Raw genomic sequence first — 16333 nt, 5'->3', positions numbered from 1 at the left:
ACTAGACCACATTACAGATGGTTGTGAGCCACCATGTGGCTGCTGGGAATTGAACTAAGGACCTTTGGTAGAGCAGGCAATGCTCTCAACCTCTGAGCCATCCCTCCAGCCCTCCATCTGTATTTTTGAGCTGGGTGTTCAGCTTCATTAGACTGGAACATTTTAGTGATAGAAAGAACTATCAAGGTCATACGTTTAACTATGTCATTGAAGAAGTTCTGCGCTATTTGGATGAAAGAATCAGTATCTCACATAGGAAAATTTGTATTCAAATCCCTATTAGCCAGTGAGTCAGACCAAGATCTGAAGCAAGAAGCTCCATCTCTCTGGATTGCCTCTTTAAACACTGAGTAACACCATCCAGAGCTGTTTGAAGGGATGGCTTAAGGGGCTGGAGAGATGGTTCAGTGTTTTAAAAGCACTTGCTGCTTTTGCAGAGGTCCCAGGTTTGGTTGCTTGCACCCAGATGGTATCTTAATAACCATCTCTAAGGCCAGTTCCAGAGAATCTGAAATCCCCTTCTGGCTTCCTCAGGTACTGCATGCACATGGTGCAGATATTTACATAAAGGCAACACACTAAAACACAGAAAATACATCCTAAGATAGTTTGTCTTTTTTTAAAAGCAAACAACAAATACATTTCTCATATGATTAAATGCTGGCACAAAGAACCTACATAAGTTATTCAATATAACACCTATTCAGGAAAGACATTCAGGAATTCTCACTAAACTATGATAACTAGCATTGATTAATTACTGATAATGATTCAAGTATTGACCTATGCACCTTTAGTTTCATTTACTCTTAAAATTAATCTTAACACTGTTAGTAATCTACTCACTTCCTTGATGAATATACTATTAACCATCTCGAGAGAGTTAATATGGTGGTCAGCCCCACATGTGCAATATCAAAGACAACCAAACCTATGCTTGCCTAACTAGAAAAACTAAGTTCTTTGTTTTTTTATTGATTTTTATTGAGGTCTACATTTTTCTCTGCTCCCCTCCCTGCCTCTCCCTACCACCTTCAACACTCCCCCAAGGTCCTCACGCTCCCAATTTACTCAGGAGATCTTATCTTTTTCAACTTTCTACTTCCCATGTAGATTAGATCTATGTAAGTCTCTCTTAGTGTCCTCATTGTTCTCTAAGCTCTCTGGGATTGTGGTTTGTAGGCTGATTTTCTTTGCTTTATGAAAAACTAAGTTCTTATAAAGATGTCAGTTTTGTAGTAAGAAATGTATGGAGTGGGAAATCAAATTTTAAGTTCCTTCCATAAGAGCAATTGGTTTCATTTAAAACAGAAATGCTTAACAAAGAAACTTGGACAGCCTGGTTTATCGTTACTGGTTTCTTTAATATGGCCGCTCAGGTATATTATCTGGGTCCCCAAGGATGGGAATGAGAAGGCAGGGATCAAGCGTAAAGTGAGTGTCCAGTTTAGTGAAAGGTGGATCACCTAGCAAATGCAGCCGTTTTTTAGGTGGTGGGGATGGGTAGGCAGCAGCCATCCTCAAATATTTCTCACTAAGGAAAAGTTAACCTTTCTAAATTCCCATGCTGATATAAACACAGTAAGAAGTCTCAGTTCTTATTTCAGCCTAATTTCTCCCCCTATGCCAAAATAAAGGAGAGGTTGGTAGGAGACCTATAACTCCAAACTCCCTCACAACACCCCATGCTGTCTCTGAATATACGTGAGATTGCCCAGTACATGGTCGGCAGCCATCTGTAAGCTCCTTGCTTTATAGTAAGGAGTGAAAAAATGTAATAAACCCATTTCACAATAATGTGAATAATCCAAATAAAAGGACCGCTGCTCTGGAAATAGATTTAATTAACTGAGGGAATTCGTACTACAGTGTTCCACTTTCTTATCTCAGGATAAAAGTATTTTCTTGCTCTACACTTGAAGAAACTAGTGGGACAGTACACCCAAGATGCACTTCCTCAAGTGAGTCGTTGGCACTGACTACTTGTGAGACTTTCAGCTAGATATACACTATGCCCCCGGAATAATGTAACCAGGGAAGGGGTATGGGGGGAGTGTTGTGACATGATGTCCTCTAGATCTGACCTGGCCCTTTCACTAAATATCCTACCAGCTATGCTTCCCTGCAGAAGAAGTTTTTTTAATTTTTAAAATGGAGATGGTTTACTTACAGTTTCAGAGGTTCAGTCCATTATCCTCAGGATGGGGAGCATGGTGGTGTGCAGCCAGATGTGGTGCTGGAACTGAGCGTACTACATCTTGCACTGGGAAAGCAACTGACTGATGCACTGAGGGAAGCTTGAGCAAAATAGACCTCAAAGTCTGTCCCCTACAGTGACACACTTCCTCCATCAAGGCCACAGCTTGAAATAGTGCCATGCCCTGTGGGGGCCATTTTCTTTCAAAGCACCACAGAGACCCTCTTTTACAAGAGTACTAACACAATCCATGATTGCTTGAGGCCCTCACTGCCTAACAATCTTCTAAACCTTGCCTCTTAACACCATCACATTAAGTTAGACTTCAGTGTACAAATTTCAGAGTACACATACAACCAGACCATCTTTTTCAGGAAATCCTTTTCTGGATATGCCAATCCATGCCAATTATTCCTTGTTCTGACCTTCTACTGCATACTTAATATTCACCAATATAGTCTTTTATTGATTTGTATTGACTTGCACTTTTAATTTGTCTTCGCACATGGGCTGCAAAGACGTCGAAGCAAGGATGCATTATCTTACAGCGTGTAGCATCTTTCCAAGAACTCAGGAATTGCATGAGAATTTGCTTGGTTGACTGAAGGTATACCATGAAATCTTCCAATTATCCAAGAAGGAAGGGGACCTTCATAATTCTACATAAAATGTGATCTCTCAGGGAGAGTAAACAGACAGTTCTGTACTTCTTAAAATGCGATCAACCATGTGAAAATAGAAAAGCAGCAGCCATGCAGAGCAAATCCTCAGTACAAACACGGGCAAAAGCCCTACTTCCCGACCTCCCTGCAGAGAAGACAATCAGACTGAAAATGATTGATTAGTAAGGAACTAATTAGAGGAGAAGCTTCTTTAACATGCTCACTAAGCAAAGAATATGTTTAATTAGGGTGGGAAGATGTAGCATGCCATTGAAATAGATGTTCTGGTCACTCATTCTAACTAATTGGGTATAGAGTAAATTTTGTTTCCTAAGTGATGTTAAAGGAAACATTTCAAAAGGAATCACTCTAATTGTGACTTTACACCGATTAAAAGGCGACCTCATAGTGAAAATTTTCTTTGGAGCTAAGAGTGTAGGTCAGAGATTGTGCACTTGTCCAGTATATACAAAGTCTTGGATTTGATCCTCAACACAGCAAAAGAAAGAAATATCCATTATCTTTAGCTCATTATTGAGATAAGAGAAAGATATTGCCATCATTCAAAGAATCCAGAAGAACAAATATAGTTATAGATAAGGCATCTAAGAACAACCTTTAAAATGGAGTCAAAGATGACTGAGTGTCAAGGGAAAGACAGTCCATGGAGTCTCTCAAGCAGAAATGTGTGTGTGGGACAAGCATTATTAGATTGATGCCAGTCACTCGTCCATTTCAGAGTAGTAAAATGGCTCCCATCATCCCAGAATTGACAGTGTTATAAACTCCCGGCAATTTACAAGGATTATCCTGCCCAGAGTGCAATTGTCTTGTCATGGGTGGCCACTTATTCCTGACTTCTTTTCCTCGTTGACTTCTCTGTTACTGTGATTAAAAAGAAACCATACCAGAAGCACTTAGGGAGGCAAGGGATTATTCCATCTCACAGGTTAGAGTCCATCATCCCAGGAGCCAGGGCAGGCACTGGGTAGCAAAGGTAGAGGCTAAGCAGACAAGAGGGAAGGCCAAGCAAGCAAAAAGTGAGTATTCTTCCCTCTGCCATGGTCTTCAGATCTGGGCTGCTGCCAGAAAGCGCTCCCCATGCTCGGTGGATCTTCCCACGTCAGTCAAGGCAGTCAGGACTGTTCTGAAGAGCTGGGGTCAGCTGGTGAGGATTCCAACCCAGGTGATTTTAATTTGTGACAAGGTAACATTAAAACCAACCGGCGCTTCTCTTTCTGTCAGTTACACATTACAGGCCACTGGGGACTACCGTAAAACCTACTGAAGTGCTGGCTCTCTTCCCAGAGAGCCTACTGGTTATCATAGCTCATAATTGTCTCATAATAAACTCTGGCATACTTATAACCCATTTGATTTATGTCCATCTCAAATGTTGACAATTTGATCATGTGATGGGTCATTTCTATGAATATTTTCTTAGCATTTGTTTTGTCCTGCTTTCTGGCATTTATTGTTACACTTTCTTTGCATTTTGAATTTTACTTACACTGTAAACATGATAAACTTTCTCTTCTGTTTTATTATGTCTTCAAATGTTTTATATTCTAATAAAATCCTTCACGATGTAAGTTTAGCCTACTTCCTTATGATAATGTTGAAATGTCACTTTTTTTAGGTTTTCTGTTCTTAGACAAATGTCTATATTCTATTTTGTATGTATATAGTCGCAATTCTTGGATACACTTTTAATGTTACATACATTCAGTTTCCATTGTCATTCTGTTGCACTATCTTAAATATAACTCTTTATAAAATATTAGAAACTAAAACTGTCAACGGGAAAAAACTGAGATGTTGTAGTAGGAGTGGCAGGCTGTGTCCCGCCACCCGGCTAGCTTTACCCGAAATAATTACACGGAAACTGTATTCTTTTAAACACTGCTTGGCCCATTAGTTTCAGCCTCTTAACCCATTTCTAATAATCTATGTAGCACCACGTGGTGTGCTATCAGGAAAATCTTAACCTGTGTCTGTCTGGAGTGGGAGAATCATGGCGACTCCCTGACTCAGCTTCTTTCTCCCAGCATTCTGTTCTGTTTACTCCGCCTACCTATCAAATGGGTCTAGGCAGTTTCTTTATTAATAAGAAATCACTCCCACATCACTGAGAGATGCAGAAACCTAGCAAGTATGATAGTTTGAATGTAATTACCCCTAAAGTTCATAGGGAATGTCACTATTAGGTGTAGCTTTGTTGAAGTAGATAAGATGTTGTTGGAAAAAGTTTGTCACTGTGGAGGCTGACTTTGAGGTCTCATATATGCTCAAGTCATACCCAGTACCTCAGTTCATTTCCTGTGACCTTTGAATCAAGATGTAGACAGCACTATGTCTGCCTGTATGCCACCATGTCCTGCCATGGTGATAATGGACTAAACCTCTGAAAAAGTAAGCCACCACAATTAAATATTTTTTCTTTATAAGAGTTGCCATGCTGAACCCAGCAATAACACTCTTGGGAATATACTCAAGAGAGGCCTTATCATACAACAAAAGTATATGTTCATAGCAGCATTGTTTGTAATAGCCAGAACCTGGAAACAACCTAGATGTCCTTCAATGGAAGAATGGATGAAGAAAGTATGGAATATATACATATTAGAGTACTACTCAGCAGTAAAAAACAAGGACTTCTTGAATTTTCCATACAAATGGATGGAAATAGAAAACACTATCCTGAGTGAGGTAACCCAGACCCAAAAAGAGGAACATGGGATGTACTCACTCATATTTGGTTTCTAGCCATAAATAAAGGACAGTGAGCTTATAATTCACGATCCTAGAGAAGCTAAATTAGAAGGTGAATCCAAAGACAAACATATAGGCATCCTTCTGAATATTAACCTTCATCAGGCGATGAAAGGAGACAGAGACAGAGACTCACATTGGAGCACCGGACAGAAATCTCAAGGTCCAAATCAGGAGCAGAAGGAGAGAGAGCACGAGCAAGGAACTCAGGACCGTGAGGGGTGCACCCACACACTGAGACAATGGGGATGTTCTACTCGGAACTCACCAAGGCCAGCTGGCCTGGGTCTGGAAAAGCCTGGGATAAAACTGGACTCTCTGAACATAGCAGACAATGAGGACTACTGAGAACTCAAGAACAATGGCAATGGGTTTCTGATCATACTGCACGCACTGGCTTTGTGGGAGCCTAGGCAGTTTGGATGCTCAACTTGCTAGACCTGGATGGAGGTGGGGGTTTCTTGGACTTCCCACAGGACAGGGAACCCTGATTGCTTTTTGGGCTGAGGGGGTGGGGACTTAATTGGGGGAGGGGGAGGGAAATGGGAGGCGGTGGCGAGGAAGAGACAGAAATCTTTAATAAATAAATAAATTAAAAAAATAAAAAAAGAGTTGCCATGTTCATAGTGTCTCTTCAGAGCAATAGAAACCCTAACTAAGACACATGTTTTGATAATTTTTTGTGCTGTTATTTATCATTGATCAGATCTTAGATTTAGCTGATTGGCTCTGAAAACCAAAGTCAATTTAAAGATGGGAGGGTAAATCAGATTTTAGTCCAGGGAGAAAAAAAAAACCCTTGCTTTTTTTTTAATAGGATGATTTCTTCTATTTCCACTCCTAAGTTTTGGCTGTTAATATTTCGATTTGCTGCCCAGGTTAAGGAGAGTCACCAGCGCTTAACTGACCTTACTATCCAGCAATTCAGCACTCTTGAATAATCAATTGCTTCTTCCTCTCAGAAACCATGGCACAGTGTTGGCTTCAGCAGTACATGTATTAACGATGGAATGATACAAAAATGATTAGCATAGTGCTTGCTCAAGAATGACATGCAAATTTGCAAGGCATTCATATCCCATACTTTTCAGTCCACTGGGAAAAAAGCATTTTATAGCCGGATATGGATTTTCATGTCATTCTCATAAAGCCTAAACTTTAACTAGAATAGAACCTTTTAATTATCATGCGAAGATACTGATTGAAAATTTTCTGGTTGATGATAAATACAGCTTCTATGCCTAGGAGTCAGGAACCCAAAAGATCTGAAAAGCCCCAAAATTTCACACCTTAAGTCATGGCAGTGGCTGAAGCTGGCATATGGATTTAGGGATGAGTTGTGGTTTCTGCTCCTGCTCTGGCCTTACCTAAGTGTGAAACCTTTGAGACGACAGCCCCTTCATCTTCTATGAATTCAGTCTAATGAGTTTCAGATCTAGAAGCCTTCATCTGAAGTTGGCTCCCAACTTGCTCCTGAAAACTGGCCAACATCGTTTTTTTAAGGAGCCAGACAGAACTCAACAAAATTCCCTTACAAGGGGAAATGGTTTCATGATCTGTGCATGATAATTTAAGTGTTCAAATTATTGCTCCACTGTTTCACCCTTACCTCTCCATATTCCCCTGGCTACCAGCAGGCTTCTCATTAGCCATTATCCTGGAGATGGCAGCATTGCCGCAGACAAACCACTTCTTGAATGGCTGTCATACTTACTACAGATGCATTTACTTGCACAACATTTGAGCTATTGGGTTCAATGAACTGTACCAATTATTGAAACAGATTAAGTAAATGAATGGGCCATTACTGTTATGAGTGGCCTGAGTTAGTCATTAAGACTAAGTGGTTAAAAACTCAAGAGGCCTAATATAAAATTGAGGAACAATTTTAAGACATTTAATGTACAGTGATATATCCATTATAAAAGATTAACTAACCAGAATCCTCGATAAACTTATTAGAAATTATGAAGACGGTAGAGATATGCTAAAATTAGTCAAAATACTTACACATTACAGGTCCAATGTAGTGTTTATCACTCTAAAAAGTACAAGGTGTGTAAACTATGATTCTTATATTCAACTTGCTTATAATGTAGTTGTAAGACAAAAAATATGTATACAAAACTATCTGGAAGCAGTTAAGCATGAAATTCTATATAAATTGTGATAAAAAGAAAATAATTGCATGTTTTTAAGAATACTGTTTGTAACACAAGCATGACCAAAGAAATGCACTTCCTTTTTATTGATTTTTATTTTAGTACTGTTTTGGGGGATTTCATACATAAACACTGTATCTATACTACTCCTGCCCCTCCTTTCCCCCTTAAACTCCTCCTATATGCCCCTCCGATATGACCTTTTCTTTAATTATTACTGTTTCTCATATATATGTATATATATCTTAAATATCTAAAATCTTAAATTAACCCATTACTATTAATCTACAGATCACCACGAGACTGTGGCCTACCAGTAAGGTTCTGGCAGCATCTCTCTCCTTCAGCAGCTATATGGTATCTCTTTGATTCTGCCTACTCTCTCTCTATATTTCTGTTCAGAATTCCTGCCTGACTTTACTCTGCTAAGCCACTGGCTGAAACAGTTTTATTCATTATCTAATAAAAGCAACACACATACAGAAGGACATCCCACATCACATATATATGTGTGTATGTGTGTGTGTATGTGTATGTATATGTACATGCATACATAACCTTCTGCAGCCATTTAACAAACCACTAAGCAGTACCCCTCCATGGCCTCTACATCAGCTCCTGCCTCCAGGATCCTGCCATGCTTGAGTTCCTGTCCTGACTTTCTTCAACACTGAAGTGTAAGCAAGATAAACCCTTCCCTCACCAACTGGATTTTCAGTCACGGTGTTTTGGCACAGAAATAGAAACTCTAAGACACTTACCAAACCAATCATTGTGGATTTACAGTCGTTGTAGGCTATATAGCTGGATAGAACTACTGATTGCCTTTCTCTCTTAGCAGCTTTCATAGCATGTTTAGCTACTATGAGAATTAGTTCTCGGTGAGGAGTCTTTCAGATCAGATCCAGTTTCATTCCTTCAAGTCCTGTGTCCAAAGTGTGTGCTTTTTCCAGACATAGGGTCTTACCCTCATGTTCTGGGAACTTTTGCCCAGAAATTTTTTGACTAATAGAAACATTGATGTTATGGGTTCAATAATAATTTGGTGTTATTATTGTTTCATCTTATGCTAAAAGGTTTGGTTTTTTTAGCAGGTGGAGACTACTACAAAGATCTACTACTGATCAAAATACAGAGAATTGACCATGGGGTGCCCATTTCCAGTTGGAATATTTATATTGCAACCCCTATATCTGAAGCTCAGAAATGATTGCAGAAAGGGGAAAGAAAAGATTTAAGAGCCAGAGGACCTGAACACCTGCTACTAGATAGTATCTTCTATCTGTGAATAGGATGTTGTGCCCATGAGACATCAACCATATGATTTCCTAAATATGACTTGCATAATGACAACAGTCAACATGTACTTGAGAAAGCAGGCCCTGCTCGTAATAGTGCAGGTGAGCAGATCCTGAAGTTGTGAGTGTGGGAAAGGTAATCAATCCCACATGTCCTGCAGTGTAGTTGGGAGAGAGATGCCCCTCCTTGCCCACCACCCCTTATTGCCTATAGCATTCAAGAGAACAGACCCAGCACCCCACCTGGGCACCATAGTAATGCCAATCCTGCTGGTCAGGACACAGGTGAGTCTGCCGTGAGTTTTTGTGAGTGGGACAGCTCGCCCTACACCCTTTGTCTGCCATGTGATGGTGAGGAAGAGGGAAAGATGCCCTCCCACTCCATGACACTTGCAGCAAACGAGAGAGACAGAACTAGGGAGAGTGAGCCTTGCACCTTGCCTGGGAAACACAGTAGAGCTGACTCCATTGATGGAGGTGTGGGTGAGCTGGCCTCAAGAATATGAGTGTGAGAGACCAAGCTCCACCCCTCATCTACTATACGGTGGTATGGGCAAGGGAGAGAAGACCACCTCATGCCCATCAAGGCCTATGGTAGGTGAAAGAGCCATCTTTGTTGTCGCTAGAGTGAGAGCTAGCCCTACCTCTCACCAACTAGGCAGAATGCCCTCTACATCTCTACAACACGGTAGGGCTGGCTCTAATGGTGTAGGTGTGGGCAAGCTGACCCTGAGGGCATGAAAGTAGGATAATTGGCCCCACCCCTTTTTGCTCACTATATAGGGTGAACTAGCCCGGGAAGTACTGGAGAGTTCACCCTGGTATTGAGGATGGAGAGCTGATGGACTGACAACCCCAGCTACCAGAGCTATGAGTTGTCCCATCCCATTATCTACCCCATCTGCTGGAGCACATGAAAGGGGCTGGTCCTGTAGACCCAAAGTTACAGCATCTCCATGACACAGGACAACAATGAGATATCCAAGAGGAGCCCCAGTGAGGTTCCAATGTTGATAATGTAGCAAAAACCAGAGCCCTGAAACCAGACCAATGACTCAATGTAATGAATACTTGCAAGTAACAAAATATAGACTATAAGACTGTGTGACACTATGTCACACTACAGCTTCCACAATAAAATTTTTCTTTTTTTTCTTTTCTTTTATTTTTGTTCCTTTTCTCTTAAATTTTATCTTGTTTTATCCTGGGAGGAGAGCTGCAAGGGTAGAGGGCAGATGGTAAGAGATGAGGAGATAAGAGAGATTGAAATGCATAATGTGAAATTCACAAAAAAATAAATTTGAAAAATGATAAAATGTAAATACAGTAAGTTCAACATAATTTCATTAATTCTGTAGTATCAATATCAAGTAGATATTATTCTAGACACCCTAGGTAGATCATCCGTAGAAATTGTATCAATGACTTCTAAGCAAAGATAATAGATTACATAAATACATGTATTTTTGCTACCTCCCAAAACATCTTTAAAGTAATGGCAAATAGGATTTTGTTTAGGGTTTTCTAGAAGAGAGAGGGAGAGGCATTGTAATAAAATTATGGAAACTGGGATGCTAACAGACAGGTAGTAGCCATCAAAGCATCCTGGAGACAGGTGATTTTAATAGAGAGTCAAAAGGGCACCCAGTTTTTATAACCGACCTTGAAGCACCTTAGGGCCGAGGCATCGGGAATTCCTAAGTGTGAGATGAAAGTGGAGCTAAGGTCAAGACAACTGCAGATCCTGTTTTAGAACAGCTCTCACCAGGTGTACAACTTTCCCTTGGATTGGAGACTGGAGGCTCCCTCGGTGAGAAAGTAAAGAAAGCTTTGGACAGGTAATGCCAGGCAGAGTCAACGAAGGTTACAGAAGAGAAACCAAAAGGAATGACTTGAAGTTATAGCTTAATGTTTCTGGTTCTCTTCTCTCATTTAGATCTAGAATAATGGCAAACAAGTCTACCCACAGATCAGAGAACTTGAATAATTGGCAGAGATCAAAAAATACTTATATCACTTACATTGGAATTTTTCTAAATAACTAGTCCAGGCAGATTACACTACAATGAGCTTACAACACACACACACACACACACACACACACACACACACACACACACACACATCATTTACAATGTTGTACTACTCTTGCCAGAAGATTCAAATCTAAGGAATTTGCTTCACTGTGAAAATAAACCTGTACCTACTAAGCCATCATGCTTTCATGTTCTCTTGGAACTAATGATCTACTCTGAGTCTCTGGGTTTGCCTAGTCTGGATGTGTACAATTTTTTAAGCAGTCATGATCTCTTCCACCTGGCTTCTTTTATTTAAGATAAGCATTTTTAAGGTAGTGCACATTGTAGTATATACAAGTACTACTCCCCCTTTTAATTTTTTTTTCAGATTAAATTTTATAACATTTCCCACTTCCTTTTCCTTCCTCCAAACTCCCCCAAACTCCATTAAATACCCATCCATGCTCTCTCTTAATTTCAGGCTCTCTTTTCATTCGTTGCTATTGCATGCATATAAGTACACATATACATTCCTAAACGTAATTCTGCTCAGTCTGCATAGTGTTACTTGTAGAAATATTTTCAAGGCTGACATTTTAATATTAGATAACAAATTGGTATTCTTTTCCCTAGGGGAGACTATTCCTCCTAGTCTCAACATTCCTTACTTGCCAGTAATTTTTTGTGTATGGTTGAGGCTCTTCGTATTCTGTTATGTAGGTGTGCAGTGTGGTGTTTACCCATTAATCAGTCGATAGACAGCTGAGTTGCTTCTCTGTTTTGCTTATTACTAATAACACTGAACATCTGTGCAGAAGTCTTCGCATGGATTTACATTTTCCTTTTTCTTGATCATATACTCTAGGTAGCTTTTTAGTTACATTTTCTTTCTTTTGTGATATATACTGCCTTATTATCCCATATGAAGAGGAAAACACTATTACCCACTATGGGGGGAAGGCTCTAACAGAAAAGGGCAGGAACAAGCAAAGTTCAAAGCAGTTTTCATGAAACCATACTGCCCAAGACAAAAGAAAAGAAACTCGAGACAGATGGAAAGAGACCCACATTTGAGCACTGGACTGAGCTCCCAAGTCCCAGTTGAAGGGAGGAAGGAATGAGAATATGAGCAAAGAGGTCAAGACCATGAATGGTTCATCCACTGAAACAGTCTACCTGAGCTAATGAGAGCTCGCCAACTCCAGCTGGGCTGGGGAGGAATGAGCATAGGACCAGACTAGTCCCTCTGAATGTGGCTGACATTTGTATGGCTGGGGCAGACTGAGAGACCACTAGCAGTGGCACTGGCTTTTTGGGATCCTGTTCTCTTTGGATGTATATCTTGCTTGGCCTGGATGTAGTGGGGGTGGGGAGGCTTGGATTTTTCACAGGGCAGAGTGCCTTGCCCTCTCTTAGGATTGGAGGGGGTGGGGTGGGAGGATGTGTGGAAGGAATGGGTGGAGGGGTGGGAGTGGGAATTTGGATTGTTTTTTTTTTTAAACAAAACTAATTTAAAAAAGAAAAGAAAAGAAAAGAGACTCTTACAGGGAGAAAGAATGAAGCAGCTTAAGAATGCAATGTTATTTGGAAAAGAAACATTTAAATCATTCTAACTTGAAACTTTTCAACAGGGAAAGGTGAAAACCCTGACCAGAACTTTGAAAGATAAGTTGACAGTATCTTCTGAAATATAAGACAAAAAGACAAAGATAATAAACCAACCCATGTGTCCACTCATAGACCATGTTAAGTATATGCATGTACACACATAAATAAATAAATAAATAAATAAATAAATAAATAAATAAATAAATAGAATCCAATTAAAAACTTAAAACAATTATCATTGCATGTGGCCCTGTATCACATAAGGACATTTTCCTACAAGTACATATTGTATGTTAGGTGTGTTCCCCATTCTTCCCATCCATCTTCCCTCAACCAGTCCCTTTGTTTGCCCTGGCAGTTTTGGATCTACTTTCTTTCCATATATTCTTAGATGATTTCATGCATCTGCATAAAATATATTGACCACGAATTAGAAGAATCTAGAAATCACAGATACCATGCAAAGATGTTGTGTTTGTCTTTCTAAAACAGTCTTACTCTGCTTAATATCTGCAGCTGCAAATGCTTTCCTGAAAACACTGTAACTTTCTTCCACAATAAAATTCCACATGTGTTGTTGGACTCATGAGCTGCTTCCATAGCATAACCATGTGCACAGTGCTGCAACAGTGACGTGCAAGTGTGTCTGTGATACATTGCCTTGGAGTTCTTAGGGTGAAGGCCCTGGAGTGGTACATCTGGGCCATATGGCAGATACATTTTTAGCTTTTGAGAAACCTCCATACTTCTTTCTGTAGTGTTCAAAACACTTTACACCTCCACTAGTAGTGTTATTTTGTCTCTATCAGATGGGCAGGTGCTGGTCAAGGGCTGAATCGTAGGAATTCCCCCACTCTGTGAGTCCCAGGGATGAACTCAGGTCAGCAGTCTTTACCCGCTGAGAACTCTCAAGACCTTCTACAGTGAGAATTTAAGACAAAATTTTATGAGAGGAAAAACCTGGCTTAGCAGTCAATTGGGTCATTCAGAATTCTCAGCAATGTGGACTTCCTCAGAAAATAATCTTCTAAGGAGAGAAGTATGTCTTTCTTAGAACTAAGGGAAGTTTTTTTTTAATGCAAGACAAATTAAATCTGTTAATACATTTTATAACACAGATTGATTGAATGAAAGCATCTTGGGGAATACATAGAATCACTTGATAAATCTTGATTTCTGTTCATCAAAACATTCACATTCGCACAGCAGGAAAAGAATGCTTCCCAAAACTGGGAAAGAGTCCTCTGAAAACCCACCATGAATGCCACATAAATGATAAAATGTTAAAATATTAATGTCAGACTTATACAAGGGATATGGGATGTCCTTTTGTATGCATGTTGCTTTTATTAGTTGATGAATAAAGCTGTTTTAGCCAATGGCTTAACATAGTAAAGCCAAGACACAGAGAGAGAGGGGGGAGAGAGACAGAGAGAGAAAGAGAGAGAGAGAGAGAGAGAGAGAGAGAGAGAGAAGAAAGAATACAGACAGTCATACATTAAAAGAATAAAGATAATAAAATAAATATTAAAACATAATAGAGTTTTAAAAGATACATTAAGATGGAAAATACACAGAGAGTATGGATTATGTATATTATTGTCTTTTAATTTTTTGACTGCAGAGAGGCATTTGATTCTGGGAACTGATAAACTAAACCTATATATATATACTAAATAATATATATTATAATATATAATAATATATAGTAAAGATATCTTGACTTCAAAATTTGAGTCTAAGGATATGTTACTTTAGAAAAGAGGTCCTGCTTTTGTTTCTGTAGAGGATGGAAACCTGTGGATTCCTTCCAGGCTAATGTGTTTTGATCAAACAAGACCCCTGAAGCAAAGGTCCAGGTGATACAACATCTAGAACAGCTGAGATGATACAGCTTTTAGATTATGACAACCAGGATTTGGCCATTTTCTGAGTTTTCTCAAGATCCCCATGGGATTGACAGCACCCCCCCAGTCATCAGGAAGTAGTCTAGAGAACTATGTCCAAATTCCCAAATATTGTTTATGAATGTTTGTTTTCATTTAAAAGGTGTTGGTTATAAATGGTTAATGGTCATAGTCAATTTCTTTCTCAAGAAAAAAAGAGATATGATATAGAAATGGATACATTAGTATGGATTTTGGTTTATTAATACAAATTTAAGATGTTTATACTGTATATATTTCTACTCTTGTGTAAAGTATTATGTTTATACAGTTTATTTAAAATATAACATATAATTAAAAATTACAGATTAATAGAGTCATTTATAATAGTCAAACCTGTACTTATGTTGTTAGGTTTTCTAGATATCCAGAGATATATTTCAGATGGATAGGTATTTTTCAAAACTTTCTGTCAGAAGCATTTATTGTGAGCTATTGTGGGCCATGATGCAATTACAGCTTATAGCAATTGATAATTCAGATGTCAACTCACACAAAAAATTATTCAGATGGAGGAACCCTACCTGGCAAAAACCAGCAGGGCCACTGACTCTGAAAACTGTTGCTTTCATCTATAATTTTGCTTGTGCAATAACAGCTATGATATCTCCCCTTTACCATCCATTTTCATGTAATGTGTACATGTAATCTCATGATTACATCTCAATCTTATGGGCACACATATTTGTAGGTGGTCAAAAGGATGACTTCACTGTATACTATGTTCTCCACATTATGGTGAGACACTTAGAAGCCTACCCTCTATCATTAGCCTTACTGACAGAGCAAGTGAAGCAGACATGTATGCTTCTGGACAGATCATAAACGGAACTTTCACAAATTTTACTTATAAAATTGCAAACATCTGGTCTTGTAGGATCTAAGCGCTATGGAGGATTTATGAGGAGTTAGGGTGGTAATGCAGGTGTCTGTCCTTGTTCTATATTAGTCTTTCAAGAGACCAACAGCACCTAACTGACTATGTCCAGATATTAATTACACTTTAAAATGTAAAATAATGTAGTATTTTTACCTTATCCTTAGATCTCTCAATGATTTAGTTTTTCTCCCTTTGTAGCCTGTAGTGTCCCCTTTAAAAGGCTGCCAGGACCTCCTCACAGATGCAGTTGTGGTTAGCTACTAACTAACTAGCCACTAAGTCTTGCCACATATCTTCACAGAATGCCTGTGTCCCTAAGAATTTTCTTTGTAGCTTTTTTTTATTACTAACAAGTTGCAAATGAATAGATATGTGTATATGTTTGGGAATTTGTAATGACAGAAGAAGTAGAATAAGAATATAGAGATGGAAGTAAAAATGTAGAAGGAATAGATTGAGAAAAAATAAGATGGAGAAGTAAAAGAAGAAAAGGAATATAGAGTAATTAGAACAAGAACAAATTAGGACAGAGCATTGTTGTAACAGGAACATGGGTCCTTTGTTCTGTCCCAGCCACCTAGCTAGCTTACACCCAAAATAATCACACAGAAACTGTATTAATTAAAACACTGCTTGGCCATTAGCTCTAGTCTCCGATTGGCTAACTCTCACATCTTGATTTAACCCATTTCTTTTTTTTTTAATTTATTTATTTATTAAAGATTTTTTGTCTCTTCCCCGCCACCGCCTCCCATTTCCCTCTCCCTCCCCCAATCAAGTCCCCCTCCCT

General features: G+C 39.1%; 1 pseudogene; it reads left to right on the top strand.

Annotated features, from left to right (window-relative positions):
* Positions 1 to 6606: 6606 nt before the first annotated feature.
* LOC113456033 lies at positions 6607 to 6719 on the top strand (annotated as a pseudogene).
* The last annotated feature ends 9614 nt before the right edge of the window (positions 6720 to 16333 follow it).

The sequence above is a fragment of the Microtus ochrogaster genome, chromosome 4 (genome assembly GCF_000317375.1).
Source record: "Microtus ochrogaster isolate Prairie Vole_2 chromosome 4, MicOch1.0, whole genome shotgun sequence".
Taxonomy (NCBI): domain Eukaryota; kingdom Metazoa; phylum Chordata; class Mammalia; order Rodentia; family Cricetidae; genus Microtus; species Microtus ochrogaster.
The sequence above is the reverse complement of the archived record's forward strand: the minus strand, read 5'-3'. Positions and strand labels throughout refer to the sequence as shown.